Genomic DNA, 17820 nt, shown 5'->3' with positions numbered 1-17820 from the left:
ATTTTCGAATGTACATTTAGCGTCAATAAAATAAGTATTAGAAAATAAAATATTTAAATTTCTTTTAATTTAGAATTTGTTATTGTAAATATTATCATATTGTCTGTTTTCGAAATTGTTTCCCCATTGGCACGGAATAAGAAAATTAACCAATTTCGAAAATTAGTGTCACAGAAGCGTATATAAAGTTTGGAATGCGCGTTGTGTGAAATAGGGAATGTTTCGAAGGATGTCAGGGAGTTTTCAATGGCAGTTTCGGGTATGTAGATAAATTTAGCCTACTGAGACCATGAGAAGATATTTAATTCTAAATACAGGTGACGTTATCAGTGGGTGTTGAGTGGTATGAAACTTGTGTTGATGTAAGTATGGTATGAAGTGAATGAGACGTGTCTGTGGACGGAGTGGGTAATGCATGTGGGGCAAGAGACGTGTCTGTGGACGGAATGGGTAATGCTTGTAGGGAGGCGAGACGTGGCTGCTGCTGGAATGGGTAATGCTTGTAGGGAGGCGAGACGTGGCTGTTGTTGGAATGGGTAATGCTTGTAGGGAGGCGAGACGTGGCTGTTGTTGGAATGGGTAATGCTTGTAGGGAGGCGAGACGTGGCTGTTGCTGGAATGGGTAATGCTTGTAGGGAGGCGAGACGTGGCTGTTGCTGGAATGGGTAATAATTGTAGAGTTGCCTGTTGTCTTGGTGTGGGTAATGCCTAGGGTGAGTGTGTTGTCTAGGTAGAGGAGAGATGTTTGTGTCACCCTGTATAATTTTGAATTGTGTTGTGAATGGTGACATTAAGTAATTTGTGGAAAGTGAGTACTGTGTATTTGTGAAATGTCAAAGCAGTGATCGAAATTAGTATTGGGTGAGAAATGTGGCATTGGTTGTTGAGGAATTTAATCAAAAGAAATGTTAATTCTCTTTGTATGTAGTGAAAAATGGAGGAATTAGATATGCTTGATGTCTGGAGTAAAAAGTAGGCTGTTTGTATGAGTAGTGATGTGAAGGTTGTAGATAGTGGTCATTTGTATTGTATGGATTGAACTTTAAACTTTGTTGGCCAGCTGTAATCGCTTTTTATATCGTTACGGAAAGACTGTTAGGTAAAAGATGTTTACCATTTTCAATTATATTAAATATTTCCATATTTTCATGCAATTCTTACTCGTGCTGTGCTTTATCCATTGATTTTTTTTATATTTTAAAAATTGATTTGTGTATATGAAAATGTGAGCAATTTCATTCAATTTTGAATTCCTTTCTAGAGGATTTTACCATCCTAAAGAGATGGTATACTACAAATTCTCATTCTCGTAAGGAGTGTATTATCTAGAATTTTATAAGTCAGTGTTTTGAGATTTGGAAGATAGGACAAAACGGATGTCATTCTTTGTGTCTGACCATGATCCAATATTACGAAATCCTTTACAAAACGGTTTTCAAGTATTTTCAGTTTCAGTTTTAGGTGTAGGTTAAATCAAAATTTGTAGATTACAAAATTCGTCTTTCTCGGAACTGGTAATTTTGATCTCTATCATATGTCAAACAGATGTTCAGCCAAATAAAGATTTTATTTTAGACAATCAAAAATTTAGATTTAATGGTAGTTAAATTTTAGACGTAAACTCCCCCCCCCCCTCCTCGAAATAAGTTCAGGATTGAAGCACTTAAGAAATCTTAGTAGGTAATTCAATTTACACAAATTCCCCTCATAATTTACATTTTGAATTATAATGTGAGCAATTGTGGGCAATTCATATTGTTGAAATCAATCTGATATTTTCAAAATATAATTCTATTTGATAATTTTCTTGAAAAGAATATTAAGTGATGTCTGAAAGAAATTCTAAATTCCACCTTTTATATACTTTAATTCGTATAGTGTAGTTCCTAAAAATCTCAGTGTCTCATACAAAAAATTTGAGACATCATTTTAAAATTGAAGAATTTTTTTCAGAAATTTGCTAGTTTGAATTAAATTTTTAATATTTTTTTAATATTTGGAGATTTTGCTCCATAAAATAGCTAGTAAAATTGTAAGAATTTTGAGTTATTACTCTTAATAAAACATTCATTCATCACGGAAAAATGACTCTAGAAAATGAGCATCTTATAAAAATAAGCTACTCTGTAGTTGAATTCAAAACACCTGAAACTATAAAATTGTTTGAAATTGATTTTTGTAGGATACTTTATTTTATTTTTAAAAATCTTTCGCCTACATCATATATTTAAAATTACTTTAAACGTCTTGCCCTTACAGTCATTGTCTTTTACAATATTCTGATTTTACTGTTCCTAATCAAAGTAGAAAAAATAGAATTCATCATTTCACGTTTATTTTTTCTCTTAACCTTTCTTTTTTCAGTCAGATGCCATATTCTTTAAAAAAAATTGCTTTGATATCTTAGATAACGTTGAACTGTGAATGTTTTAATTGTATGTCATTAAGAAACAAATACTTTAATAAAGAAAATGAACTCGGAGTAGCTGAACAAATTCTGAGAATCAATACTAGCTTATTACAAATTCAAAAATATTTATAAATAGCATGTGTTTTCCCCTTCTCTCTCCTCTAAATCGTGCATCAGTGCGAAAAGTTGCATGTTCCCTTTAATTCAATTAAGCAAACTCAAACCTAGATAAATTTTGAATTGCATTTCTTCTGAATGAGGCTTTAAAATGCTCTAGGAATCTTTCCTGAATGTCGTAGTTTGAGTTAATTGAAATAGTTTGGATAAACTGAATGTGTGTATTCCTCGGAATGAATATAAATAAAATGAATTCATTAATAGATTGTTAATATAGAAAATTATTTAGTGATTGAAAGAATTGATTATAAAATCATTTCTGGCTCTTGTCCTGAACAAATTCTTTTAAATACGCTATGTGCCTAATACGATGCTAGTAGAGAGTTAATAAACTGTATTTTCTTTTTTCAAAATAAGCATTTACAATATTAGGACATCCATTCATTTAATTAACTGGAGAACTTTTATTAATTTTTGTAATTAACTAACTCGAGTTTCATTTTGTGAATTGGATTCCTACATTGTGATAGTCTTAGTAGTTAATAGTAATCTTCCAAAATACTATTAAGCTGGTATCAGATCGCCGAAAATTCCGAAATCATTTGGCCTTACTCCATAAAATTCAATATAAGTAAGAAGGGACCATGTAGCATATCTGGTTTATCGATGGTAGAAAACAGAATCAAAATATTAGATTTGACAAACTTCAGTGTTATATAAACTATGGTGTTATATTTAATATAAGCTATTGACAGTATATGCTTTAATTTTGAACTGTAGTAACAAATTTTCTCCAAGTGCGTGTTTTGTTGGAAAATAAAACTTCTTCAGAGAACTGATTTTACAGCCACCAGTTTGCCGCAACTTTGCTAATAATGGTTTGGACCTTTGTGCCATGAACCCCAAACTGGGAGAACTAGATGAGCCAAAAAAGATTTAACTGGTGACAGTATTGGAAATCTCTCCTCAACTTAGCGGAATTCCGTTATTGGAGACATTTATAGTACAAATATTTTTTGATCTTAACTACTAAAAGCTTACTCCTGAAATGAAATATTTTGAAGTCAGGCAGTTATAAAAATTATAACTAATTACTTGATAAGAAATCAAGAGGAATGGTGAATTCGCGGAGTGAAAGAAATGATATATCCAATTTCGAAATATTCCTCAATCGAACTCTAACCACCCATGATTCTTTTTTAGACTTCAATCGTGATAATCATATGAAATTCTAAAATATTTGAAAAATAGTGTTTTGGAATCCATGATTCATTTGGTCACCTGACTTCTAAAATCTCAAACACAATTCTAAACTGCTTACAACTCTCCACTTTTCTAGAATTTTAAAAGAATTCCAGAATTTAAAGTCATTTCTACAGAATTCTATTTTCAAATAAGAATTCTAGAATTTTTATATAAACACTGGAAGAAAAGAATTTTATGCAGAAATGTTTTCATCCATAACTTTCCCTGTTATTTTAAAGACTCGTCAATGTTTCACCTGCACTTGCTGCTGAGCTTCATAATCAAAAGGATTCTTTTATTAGCGAAATAGTTTTTTTAACTATGACATGATTTCATCCACAAAATGCTAGTTGAGTGTCTACCTTCGTATTTCCTGACTTATCTTCTATCGATACAAGTTATTAAAGATGAAGGAATGTTTTCTGATGTTTGCCATCAAAGTTCTTGCAGTTCATACACTAGGTAAGTGTAGTTAGTAATTTAGATAAGTTACAAAAAATAACTGTAAAGATTCAATTTGGAAGCAATAATTATTTGACTTTGATTATTTAAAAGTTAAGTTTATTTATTAACTTTTAATTTTTTTACAGATATACCAATTATTTCCTTTTAGATGGAATATTTGTTCCACTCAAAGGCCTCAAGATTCGTGGGAAAGTTCTGTAAGTGATGAGATTATTAGTTTAAAAATTCCATGTGAATGATTTCTAATGCAGAAAATGATCAAGAAAAAGTTATGGTAAGGCGTCTCATTCTATTACTCTTTTAATCTATGCTGAAATTTCAAGTATTCTATCGTCTAATAAATCCGCCATTCACTGAAGGATTCCCTAGCAACATTGCTAATATTGTTGAATGGATTAATTCATATTTCTAAATCCAAATCTTTCTTTCAGATCTTGCTCGATGGTACGGCATAGTTTATGCTGAAGAGGAACGTTCGTAAGATCAGTATTGGATATTATCGAAATGTTTTTGTGTCAAATCCTCATCAAGTATTTCTCAGAATTCCTGGTCTTACAAAGAAAATTAGAGATGTACATCAAAGACTTCTATTAGATGACAGAACTTTTATATCATATGGATCGTGATTAAACAAGTAAAAAACGAAATTTATTCGTTGAATGTAAGTGTAAAATTTTCTATATAGACAAAAATTTTCTGATGGCAAATTTAGGCTTTTAACATTTCACTGATAAATTAATTTGAAATGCCACAAACGTAAAAATATTTAAAAAATTTCCTTTTTTTGCCTTCTGAGCACAGAATAGTCGTACTTGACTCTTGCTTCATTAAAAACTAATTGTTCGCCTTGCTTGGATTTTAGCGAAATTCTGTATAGGTGTCTTTTTAAAAATTTCATGCATGTTGTAAAACCTTTTTTTAAACATTGACATATAACAGGAATACTTAAAATTCTTTATCGTCGGCTAGTATATGGGCTTTGATTATTTGAAATTCAAATTTCGCAACAGCAGCAAAATTTGGTTGAAACACTGAAATGCCTGAAGAAATTGATTAAGCAATTTGGGTTTCAGAAAATAACATTGGTTAGAAGTGAAGCAAAGGTTTCAAAATTCCATCAATTGAAATTCAACTTTTCTATTCTAGTTTTCATTTAAACTTGTTTGTTAATTTCCATACTAATAAAAAAAATGTAAAATTTACTTTTTATTTCATTCATTAGTAAAATATAATTGTTTGCTAAAGAGCTATTACAAGTGCCGAAGTGATTTGCTATTTATCGGACTTAATCACAGCACATGACTCGTATTGATCAAATAGCAATAAGAATTGCACTTATGGCCACGAAAGGATAATTAGGGTAAACAGTAAATACCTGAGAAATGAAATGTCCCCATTGATTGTATCTGATCTCCCGAAGTTTCAATGCAGAATCAAGCATTCCCTTGCTTTTATTGCTTTACGTTTTTTTACTGCCAAATCTGATCGATTAAAAAAATATTTGAATCCTAATTGATAGCATTCTCAGAATGCAGTTTACAGCTGCTTCTAATTAAGATTCTTTTAAATCCACTGTGGTCAATGATATATTTCTAAAAGGTTTCAATCAATTGAAGTCGTGTCTCGTTTTTAATTTTATATACAAAATTTCTTATTTATATATTGATATTTTCATCAATGAGATTTTAAAGTATAATTTTTGTTTTAATTTTTTACTGATTACACCAATTATTTCCTCTTAGATGCAATTTGTTCCTTTCGAAGCCATCGAAAGATTCGAAGGGAACTTCTGTATGCAATTAGATTATTTCATACAGCATTTTAAAAATGCGTACGATAGGATTTTAATTGGAAGAAATGATGATCAAGAACATTTTATGGTAAGACTTCTCGTTCATTACTCGTTTCATCTTTGCTGAAATTTAAGTATTCTATTGTCAGATAAATTTGTTATTTATAGAAAGATGGCCCAGCAGCTTTTCTAATATTGTTGAACGGAGGAATTCATATCTCTAAATCCAAATATTTTTCTTTCAGATCTGACTTGATGATACCACATAATTTTTGTTGAAGCGAAGCTTTCGTTAAAACCATTATGGAATATTCAAGAGAATTGTTTTAAATCCAAGAATTTCTTGGTATTCCGGGACCAGCAAAGAAAATTAGAAATGGACATCCGAGACCTCTATTAGCCGACAGAACTTTGACAGCGTATAGATTGTGAGTAAACAAGTAAAAAACGAAGTTTATTCACTGTCGGAAATTTTGGAATTTTCTGTACAGACAAAAAATCTTCTGATGGCAAACTAAGATTGTTAACATTTCAATGATGAATTAATTTGAAATGCCACAAATGTTAAATATTTCAAATTTTCTTTTTCGCATTCTGAGCTTAAGATAGCCATACTTGGTTCTTGCTTTACTGATCATTGTTCATCTTCCTCGAATTTCAACGATTTTTTGCAAAAGTATTTAAAAAATTTTTGTGAATACTGTAAAATTTTGAAAGATTGCAATGAAACAGGAATATTTAAAATTCTTTACCGTTGACTGTTACATGTTTTGATTATTTGAAATTGGAAAAGACATAATCAATATTTCAATATAAAATTTATTGCTCGAAAATTTCGCTAAATAAGCGACAGAATTTGTTAAAAACTTTGCTTAATCACCTTCAGACATTTCAATTTTGGCTTTGGAAAGAAATTTTGATTAGTAATGAAAAGCGATTTCAAAATCAAATCTTAAAATTCAGCATTTCTATTTTATTTTTCTTCTGAGCTGTTTTGTTAATTTTCACAGAAACAATGATATATAAAATTCAATTTTTAAGCCATTCATGGGTTTAAATATAATTGTTGTATTTTAAAAAAGATTATCTATTACAAGTATCGAACTGATTTGCTATTTATCTAATTTAACCATAGTACATGATACTCATTGATCAAATACCAATAGCAGTAGGAGTTGCTTTTACGGCCACGAAAGTATAATTATGATAAGTACTTAATTCTTGAGCGATGAAACGGATGTATTCATGTATATGAAGTGTTAATACAGAGACAGGCTTGTTCTCTTTTTTATTGCATTCTACGTCTTTTACTGCCATTTCTGATCATTGAAATAAGATTTAAAAAGTATTTGAATCCTAACTAATAGCATTTTTTGAATATAGTTTACTGATTATATTAAGATTCTTCTAAATCCACAATGGCCAATGATATGTTTCTAAAAGATTTGCAATCAATTGACGTCATACGACTCAATTTGATTTGAATCTTACATTCAAAGTTTCCTGAATATATATTTATAATTTTTTAAAAGGTTAATTGTTCTTTTAACCCTTTCTAAGGCCGTTGGGAGTATGCCTCCATCTAAATTCATCCATCTTTGGATGAAATTATGTAGGCTGGTATAAGTTCTGAGAAATTTTTTATGACGAAAACTTAGACGCCCCAATTCCTAATCTCGCATAATTAAATATCTTGATTTAATATTTAATTATTAAACCAAATTAATAGAATTAAGTTTATTTAATTAGCAAAAGGAATGGCATTTCTTGCGCCGATCTCTGTTAAAGAATATTTTAATATACCATGACTAGAAAAAAAAGTGCCTTTTAAAGGGTTAAATACATATTAGACAGAAAAGGAAAATCTGCAATTTTGCATAACTGTTAATTTTTGTATCTTAAATTTATGAATGATGCTTAAAGTCGAATAATTACATATCTTTTGCATAACTGTTTTATTTTTGTCTGAATAATTTGAACTAGTAATGAAACATAGCCAAGGAGTTGAAGTATTTAAAATACCTTAAATTTGAAATTCATTGTTTTGTAGAATTCCAGATCCAATGCAGTGAAGAAACTGCTGTGCGAAGTAAATTCTGTATAACATTTTTATATATTTCTGTAAAGTCTTTTTATATTTTTCTAAGAATTCTGAAAATTCTGTGCTCTATTTTTTTAATATAATTAAATCTCTTATGATATCTGCATTAATCTTGTGATCAAATTGAGCAAGATATTTTCTTCAAAATTAAATCAATATTAACAAGAAGGATTATAATCATGTTGCAAATAATTGGCTTTATGCCTATTTTAATAATTCAGTAACTAATTTCAGTCTTGAAAAATTAGCTCATGGATATAAGCAGTATATTCTTATTAATCAAATGCTATGTTAACTATCAAGTGTTTTAAATTTTGTGAATGCTTAATATTTTGAATATAACTATGAACCCATTTCCGTTAAGTATCTCCATTCACCATTAGCATTACTTATCTAAAATTTTCGATTGGCATTGGGCTCTAATAAGTATTATTACTGTTCCATGACAATTTTATTTTTTATTAATTTAATAAATTGCGAGATATGGTTCGGCATACAATAGTATTGGACAATTACTCAACACCTAAGTTTAAATAATATGATTTCATTTAAGCCTTGCAATTTTTGTGTATTGTTGCTGAAATAGTCTAATATTTCTTGGAAAAAGAGAATATCGCAAGAGTGTACTTGACTCTTCCTAATTGAATTCTGTGCAGATTATTTAGCTTGAGATCGCAAATAGGTCATAAAATTTTGAAATGCTTTTAAATGTGCTTCTATCTCCATAAGCTTTAAACATAAAAAATATAATAGAAATATTAGAATTATTTCTTTTATAGGTTTAAGGAAATATTTAAATTATAGGACATAATTATCTGATTTTTAAAGAAATCTAATTAAATTTTAAAGGATTTTTCGATGAACTACATAAAAATTATAAGAAATGCTATTCATTAATTGTATCCATTTAAAAAAATTTTGTGAACTTGTTTTTGTTATTTAAAAATTAAACTAGTTTAGACAAAATTTAAAGCATGTCAATTTGTATCATTTTCTTTAGCTATTCTTTCAATAGTAGGAAAACCGTTTAGGATGAAAAATTGAACTGTTTGTAATTTTTCGATTGAAGATGCTTGATTGGTTCGGCCGGCCAGCCAATCAAGAATCCTTTCAAGTTTAGAAAGCATTATTTGATCATCATGCCTGATCATCATGATGATCAATATGCTTGAAACGGAAATGCGACATAATCGCTAATTAACTTTTAATAAAAAAATTTTCGTGACTAAATTATCGCTCTTTAATATTTAGAAAAGTATAATGGATGCAACTAATAGTGAAGAAGCCGATATTTAAATTTTAATTAATGCTAGTGAAAAGTTTCGGATTTTGGATGATCTTATTCTTAAATATATCAAATTTTCATAATTTTTTTGAAGTTAATTGCTAAATTACTTAATTATTCATTCATTCCCAAAAATACGATTTTTTTTATTTTAAAAATAAGTTTATATAAAATTATCATCATAGTAATTCCTTTAAATATGTTGTCGATTTAATTTTAAACCTTTTCTTTATCTTTTCTAGATGTTTAGATCGATAACTAATAAGCTATATTTAATTTTAAAAAAACTTTTTAAACATTGCACAAGCCTGAATTTTGATTCAAGTTTTTTTCTTCCTGATGTGATAGTTTTGAAACTTGGTACACTTGTGTATTCTTAATATAATACTTGATGTAATATTTAAATAACTTAATTCTTAGTAAATGAATGTAGTTAAATCTTAGTCCATTCTAGTGAATTTATATGGTAATAAATTTGAGAAAAATCTCAAGATATTAATGCTATAATGATGAATTATAATTTAAAAACAGAAGAGTTGTAAATAATTAAAACTTCTATCTTTTTGTGCACAAATAATGGGTTTTAAAAAATGTATGGAAATGTTTGTATTATATAAAATAGCTATTTTACAATTTATTTTAATTTGTTTTCAATCACATTTTCAAATTATGTAGATACCACTTTTAATGTAATGTTATTTATTGTATATCCTATTTGTCACTGTATGATGAAATTGGAAATAAAATATTTTGCATAGTTTTTCCGGTAGTACTTTTTTAATCTGCAAGCATCATGATTTTTAGCAAATAATTCAGATCACAATTTATCACTATTTAAAATGCCCAAAGAGTAATAACGGACTTTCTTCGCAATTTATATCTTTACAAAATAGATATGATTGACTGTAAATAAGATAAATGCATCCTTACAAGCCTTTAAACATCAAGTAGTTTAGATATCCTTTCCATTTAGCCTGAAATATCCAGCTGCAATGATATGTTGACAGCCCGAGATATGTGTAAGGTTGCGATCAGACTACTACATGCATTTGGGTAATTTGGTATTTGAATTGTATGTTGTTCATTAACTAAAACTGATGCAAGCCGAACGAAATGCATTACTATTCACCGGTAAGTGATGGCGCTTAGAGGTTAAATATGATTAATCAAAGAAGCATTTACATTTAAAATATCTTTCTAATGATCAACGTCACTGGATAGAAGACATTTCAAAGCTTTTTTCTATTTATTCAACAAGACTTTCATTTCTTATAAAACAAACGTTAGAATCAGTTTTTTTGTCGCTGCTCTAAAAATTCACTTTCAGGTCTTGAAAAGAATCGGGCATAGTTTTTAAGCATACACTGTACCGCTTTTAGCTAAATCTGAGCTTTGTATTTCTTCTGCTTATGGATTTTCTGAGTATTACGCAGTTCATATAGACTCAATAATGTTACAAATTTATGATGAAAGTGCATTAAACTTGTAATAAGGATAGTTTAATAGAAACATTAATAGATGTTGGATGGATGTAGGGTTAAAGACCACCGTCCATGGCAACCGTCTGGACACTTGGCGTTTAATTTAGCGATTTTGGTGGCAAAATGAAAAATCCAGGAATCAATTGGAATTTCCAGAATCCATAGTTAGATTTAAATCTCATAGAAACTAAATTATTTTTATGACCGCAATATTTTGCAGCATTTTCATAATATGCATTAAGAACAAGGCCTGAATGGCTTTCTTGGCTTTTCATTTTTCACTTGAGTACTATGTAAGTTTAGGCATGTCTCTTGAATGGCATGTGATTAAATTGAAATTTGTCAGTTGCTGTTCACTGCTTGCGTTTTTGCTGTCCAAGTTTGTATCCTCGTGTTGAAAACATCCCTATTGTTTGGATTGTTAGTCCGTTTAGTTCTGTACACTGCATTAAACGTCGCTTGTCAACGAACTTGTAGATTTTCGGATTTCCATATCAATATTTTAACTGACGTGCAAGGATAATCGCTTCTTTCCCCCTTGCATATGTAATTATCTTCCATGAATTTCTTGTACCAATATAAATGTTTGATTAGGTTTCTTTTTTGTTGAGTTTACAACGAAATGCACTATGCACTATGCTATATTTGTAGTTCATTGCAACATGGTGGGTATTTTTAAAAAATTCTCTCGGCCTCTAAGGGTTAATATCGTTTGACTTTGAATCAAATTTAGAACAAATTATTACTTGCAGGGATTCTAATTTGTCTGACATTAAAACTTTAACACTATAAAGACTGGCATTTAAACACATATTAGAAGGGCCATATTAAAATGTTGGCGATTAGAGGCAGGTTGTGGGAAAATTTTAGCTCATTCTAATTTGTTTCAATATATTTTTTCAATTAATTTAGGATATTTTAGTAGTTGGTTAGTTCAATTATTCATTCTTTGATTTGAAAAAAGTTTTGAATGAAGAAATGCTAATAAATAAGATTTCGATTATGTAATTTTTATTTTATCTAATGTTCAACCTACTCTTAAATATTATAATTTCATATTTTATCTTTCTTTTATCTTAAAGAAAGGTACTATGCAATACTATAATACAATTATTTAAATATATATTTAATTGCCCATATGTCTAAAGTACAACACTTTAAGATTTTAAATTCAGTTTGAAATTTTTATTTTATCAAATTATTTATTAGTATTCATTGTGTCATCTAATTAATAAATTACTATTTTTACCTGTTCTCAACCAACCAGTAGTCAGTTCCGTCTTCTGTGTCGTAACCTACTACTAGAACACCGTGGTCCAGGACTTCTGAGCTGCACACAGGTTCGTCATAAATACCGTCTCTATAAAATATAATAATGCCTCACTGGTGATTAAAAGATAATATGGATGTAAAATGTTTTGTGGAATTATATTGAAGATATTACAAACTCTCTATAAAAAGTTGCTTTATCATTAAAAAGTTTTTAAAAGTCTCCAATTCAATTGCTAGATATTAAAGTCGTTTTCTATATGTTTTGAATAGAATTCTGAAATATTTATTATTATTTCAAAATATCGTAATCTGCGGATTCTTTTACTTTATTTCATATTTTTAATCTTTATTGCAATCCTTAATCGGATGATTAATATAAACGCCAGTGATTTTCATCTTGCAGGACAAAAAAAGATCTTAAGAAATCTTAAATAAAGGAGAGAGCATGAAAAATAAATTATTAATTATTTAAAACCCCAAATTTTGCTCGAAGGAGGAATTGATGAATTTCTTTAATTAAAAGCTACCTTATGAAGAGTAATTTTAACGTACCAGAAAAACCAGACCCCCCCCCCAGAAAATAGAAGAAAAGTATTCGCTCGAAAGCAGCACACAGTAATGTCAAACAAATTTATTAATTTAAATATTCATAAAATTCATTGAAAAATCAATGATTGCAAATCATTGAAAACAAAACTATGAAAAGGAAATATTAATACATAAACTATATAAGAAAGTTTTTTTTATTCAAATCTGTTTAAAATTCTGGTAGTGATTGTTCAAATTCTTACATTGTTGAAAAATATTCGAAGGGGAATCAATTTAATAACTAAGATTCCAAATGCTAAATTATTTTGAAAAGGAATAGTAGATGTCCATGTTAAATGTCTTACTGGTAGGTTTGAAAACTGTACTTACTGGCATCAATGGCAACTGAAATGGGCCCAATCGTGGCAACTGCTTGCTTTAGAGCTTCATCTCCGCTTGGAATATCGACGTATCCAGAGACAGTTGCTCCGATGGAGGATTTGCTGAAGTGGCAAAATCCATCCTGTAAATTTCGATTTATCATACATACAAAAAAAAATTAAAAATTTACTTTGAACAGGTTAGATACTTGTTATTTGCTGAACTTAATGGTAAAATTCCAAAAAAGAATTTTTCTGCAATTTTAGACAGTTGCTTAAGAATATCAATTGGAAATAAAATAAACTTCATTAATTTATTTTCAAAGATTACTTAACATCATATATAATAAATTTTCTGTAGAAAAAAAATCTTTTTCTTTTTCATGATTTCTATTATTTTTATTTCTAATAGAAATGCAAGATTATTAAGTAAAGAAAAACTCGACAGACCCATAAATAAGATATACTTACTGCACCAGTGTATCGGTAAGAATCCTTTGTATCAATACCCTTGTTATCTTTGATATATTGAAAAGCTTGGTCCATCAAACCCCCTGCATATCCAAAGTTGCCTAGAATATTTATTCATATGATTTTATTGATATGATTCTTACAAATCAATGCAATCAGTCAAAAAAAAGACAATTTAAACCTTGTAATTGAAGATAATAATTATCAAAAAATAGTAAAACAAATAAAAATAATATATTGATATGATTTTTAATTAGCGTTTACGTCAGTTTCTAATTTTTCTTCTTTTCTTTTCTAAAATCAGTGATTTAACTTGTTGCAGTTTAATAATCCGAAAGACAATTTTGATCATACCGCCGAAAAACTTGGTGTAAAGAAATTGTTTTAACACACATTTATATAAAGTAAAAAACATACTTTCACAGAAAAAAATAAAATATAATTTAAAATAAACCATGCTTGAAGTATTCTGATTCATTTTTCGAGACTAAGTTAAGGAAGTTTTCAAATTTTAAGAGACTGAATTAAGGAAGTTTGTATTATATGTCTGTTAAAGGAAGATTTACTACAAGAAATTTGAAAGCTGCGAATACATAAAAGGAATCAGTGAAAAAAACCCATTTAAACTATATAAATGAATATAACAATGAAATATTTAAGAATAATAAATAATTAATTTATAGTATTTTTATGATATTTAAAATATATAATATTTTTGTTAAAACTGAAAACTACGATCACAAAACTACAAATTAATAGCAAAACTATGATATTATCTTGTGAAAGACGGACTGTTCACCTTGTTTATTACATGCATCTGCTATATGGAGCAAGTTGTGATGTTTCCACTTTCTACTGAATCTAAAGTCGGTATTGTTTTGTGCGATAGCCGATTCGTCAAGTTTACATAATTGCTTAAATCGGTATATTAATGACTTTGGTTATGGAACAGAAGAATTTACAACAGGAAAATTAAAAGCAGCGAATGTATAAAAGAAATCAATGAAAAATGAAAATTTCAACAATATAAATGAATGTAACAATAAGTTATTTAAAAATAATAAGTAATGAATTCAAGGTATTTTTTATGATATTTAAAATATATAGTATACTTTTTGAAACTAAATAATCGTAAAACTACTATAATATTTGGTGAAACCAAGACTATCTTCCAATTTATTACACGGTTTCGTTGTATGGAGCAAGTTATGATGTGCCCACTTTCCACTGGACCTTAAGCCAGTATTGCTTTGTGCTGCAGCTAATTTGTCGTGTTTACTTAAAGGCTTAACTCGGTACTTTACTGACTTTGGTAATTGAAAAGAAAGATAGTTATTCAATCTATCAAAAATCTATCATCTGCTTTTAGTCAAAAATAATCAATTATCTCTCACATTGAAAATACCTCTCTTATATGTCTCTATAATCATTTTTAGATGTGCAGCTGTTTCAACAGTTACATTTGCTTAAATAAATAAAAAAATCTGTTGAAAACATTAGTAGTTTTTTTATTTTGCTAATATTAAAATTATTTGGAATTTAGCAATGTATTAATTGCCCTATCAATCGCATTTCTCATGTTATTTATTTACTTAATAAATTTAAAATGCGCATATATAAGCTTATTGAATATATTGTGAAAAAAAACCCAGTTATAACAATACTAAGCAAAAAAAAAAATGAAAAACACTTGTTATAAACTTAACCTATCTTTCTTTGGTCTTTCAATTTTGTTTATAACTTCTTTTCTTCAATCTGTGTTTTTGTAAATACTTAATTTAATTAGGAAAAAAATGCATAAAAATTTACCTTCTTTTCCGGAACAGTCAATAAGATTCTGTTAACTGGTAAACTGGTTTCTCTCAGTGTTCTTTTTGTGCTGGCCTTCCAGAGAGCCAGTTGTGGAGAAGGCCCAGCAGGATCCACATTGTTTCTGAACAAGGAAACAGAAATAACTGAAATTTTAAACATTATTAAAATAAATTGCTTTGCAAAGTTGTTTTACCTGAAGTTTGAGATATTCATAAAAAATCCTCTTTATTTCGGAAATTAAACCATGTTTATGTGGTATATGTTAAGTCAGTCCAGTTATTTCAGTTCGGAAATTCATTGTGAATCTTCCAGGGAAGAATTAAAGTTAATAGCGACACAATGCACAATAACGTGTATTTTGACATTGAATGACATGTGCCATTTCGTTTCTCACTTGACTGGGATGTCACTTGAATTGACTTCTTGGGTTAAAATTACATACAGTTCTTAGTTATTTATAAAAATTGATTCCCTTATTGTCTTCAGCTATATTATTTGACATGCGAAATTATATAAATTATTTTTTCAATCTTTCTTATAATTAAACACATTGACATACCTGTAAATGTGTTTAGTTATAACAGGTGTTATGTATGACACATTACACCTGTAATTGAAAATTTTAAATACAGTGTTCAAAAAAAATTAATTTGGTTACTAAAAGGAAATTTGGTATTAAAAAAAGTTCTAAAATTTCCATTAACTTTATATGTTTAAAGAAGAATGTATCTTACTTCAGATAACATTTGAATATTTTAATTTTTCAGATATTGAAACAACTCCATAAAAATTATAATAAGAGTGAAAATTAGATGTTCCTGTGCGTTTATTAGAAAGAAAACCCCTTTCAATAGCTCTCATGAAGCTTTAAATGTCATGTTATTTTTCAATTGCAGGAAAGATAGGACACGCACACACACATGCGAAAAAAAATAACTGCTGTTATTGAGAAACGTCTCACACAGTTGTGCGACTTTATTTAATGTTTTAAATAAAGACATTAAATAACACCATAAGATTCACAGATAAAACATCGACGAAACTTTTATCAATTACCTGATCCTTCACAGGAGTCACGAGTCCTTTGATTCTCCAGTCAACCTGGTCTGGAATCTGGGATTGGCTTTTTGGCCAGGATGACGGCGGAAACCATTGACTTTTCTTACAAATTCTTCGTGCTCCTAAAAAGAAAACAAATATGTTAAAGGAGGTATTAAGAATTAATTTTTACATTTCATTTATTGGTTTAATAAAATTGCGACTTTTTCTAATTTTCATGAAATAATTTCAATTACACATTTTATTTATTTAAACTTCAAAACGTTTTGTTTGAAATAGCTTGACTTTTGTATTATCTCCGAATATTTTTCAATATTTTATGATGAAGAATCAAATTATGAAATGTTTCACAGCAATATTTTTCTTTGCGTGGAGCTTGTACAGCAAATGTACATACTTTAAAGTCATTAGTTTCAGAACTCTAGTGTATCTAATCTGAGGAATATTTTTATTACTCTGTAGATAGTTTTGCTCGAGTATCTCTTTGTAAATCAACTTATGCGTTCAGATTTTTATTAGTGACTATTTTTGTCAACCACACAGATGTCCGAATAGAAAGGCAGTCTATCTAGAATCGTTAATGAAATACTCGTATTAAAAAAGAATGGAGAATTCGCTTCACTCATAAACAAAATGTTTCTAATGTATTCTTCTAATACATTTTCATTTTAATTAAATCATAATTCAAAACATTTTAAATTATGTTTTAAAGATTTGGTAATAACTTGATAATTAATAATTAGAAAATAATTATTAATAGCGAAGTAGATTTTATTCTATAAATAAAAATATAATTCTAAACATAATAATATTATGTAATAATAATAATAATATAATATCTATATATAATATGTTGTTTTAATCTTTACTTTAATTTTTAATATTCGTTTCAAATATTTGTAATATTCGTTTCAAATATTCGAACGGAGGTTGTGGTGGATTATGTCAGTCACACTTTTCTCCCAGATCATACGTCTGTGAATTTCTTCCTTTTCATCATAAATTTTACTGAAAACTTTCTATAAACAATCACACATTATTATCCTTGACTATATCAATGCTGGTATAAAATATACCAGAAAAGCGAAATCAATAGAATCACAATTGAGGAAAAACATAATAAATAATTATGGAAACTCTTACAATATATATATATATATATTTCAATTCAGAATTTTATGTTGTCATAAAACAAAGGCGCAATTATTTTTATTTGCATGTTATAAGTAATATTTTAAGAAGTGAATAAACAAGTAAGACTTTATAACTAGATAAGATTCTCTTCTAAAGCAGTTTTTTATTTCAATTTTTTTTAATCTGAAAATTTAGTTGGGCTTACCTTGAAATTTTCCCAATGTTCATTCAGTTCTGGGTCGAACTGAATGTGTATGGATGCTGACAT

General features: G+C 28.5%; 1 pseudogene; it reads right to left on the bottom strand.

The window, feature by feature from the left end:
• Window positions 1-307: 307 nt before the first annotated feature.
• Window positions 308-17820, bottom strand: LOC129980631 (cathepsin L-like; annotated as a pseudogene).

Source organism: Argiope bruennichi, chromosome 8 (assembly GCF_947563725.1).
Source record: "Argiope bruennichi chromosome 8, qqArgBrue1.1, whole genome shotgun sequence".
NCBI classification, from domain to species: Eukaryota; Metazoa; Arthropoda; class Arachnida; order Araneae; family Araneidae; genus Argiope; species Argiope bruennichi.
This window is presented reverse-complemented; position numbering and strand designations above follow the sequence as displayed.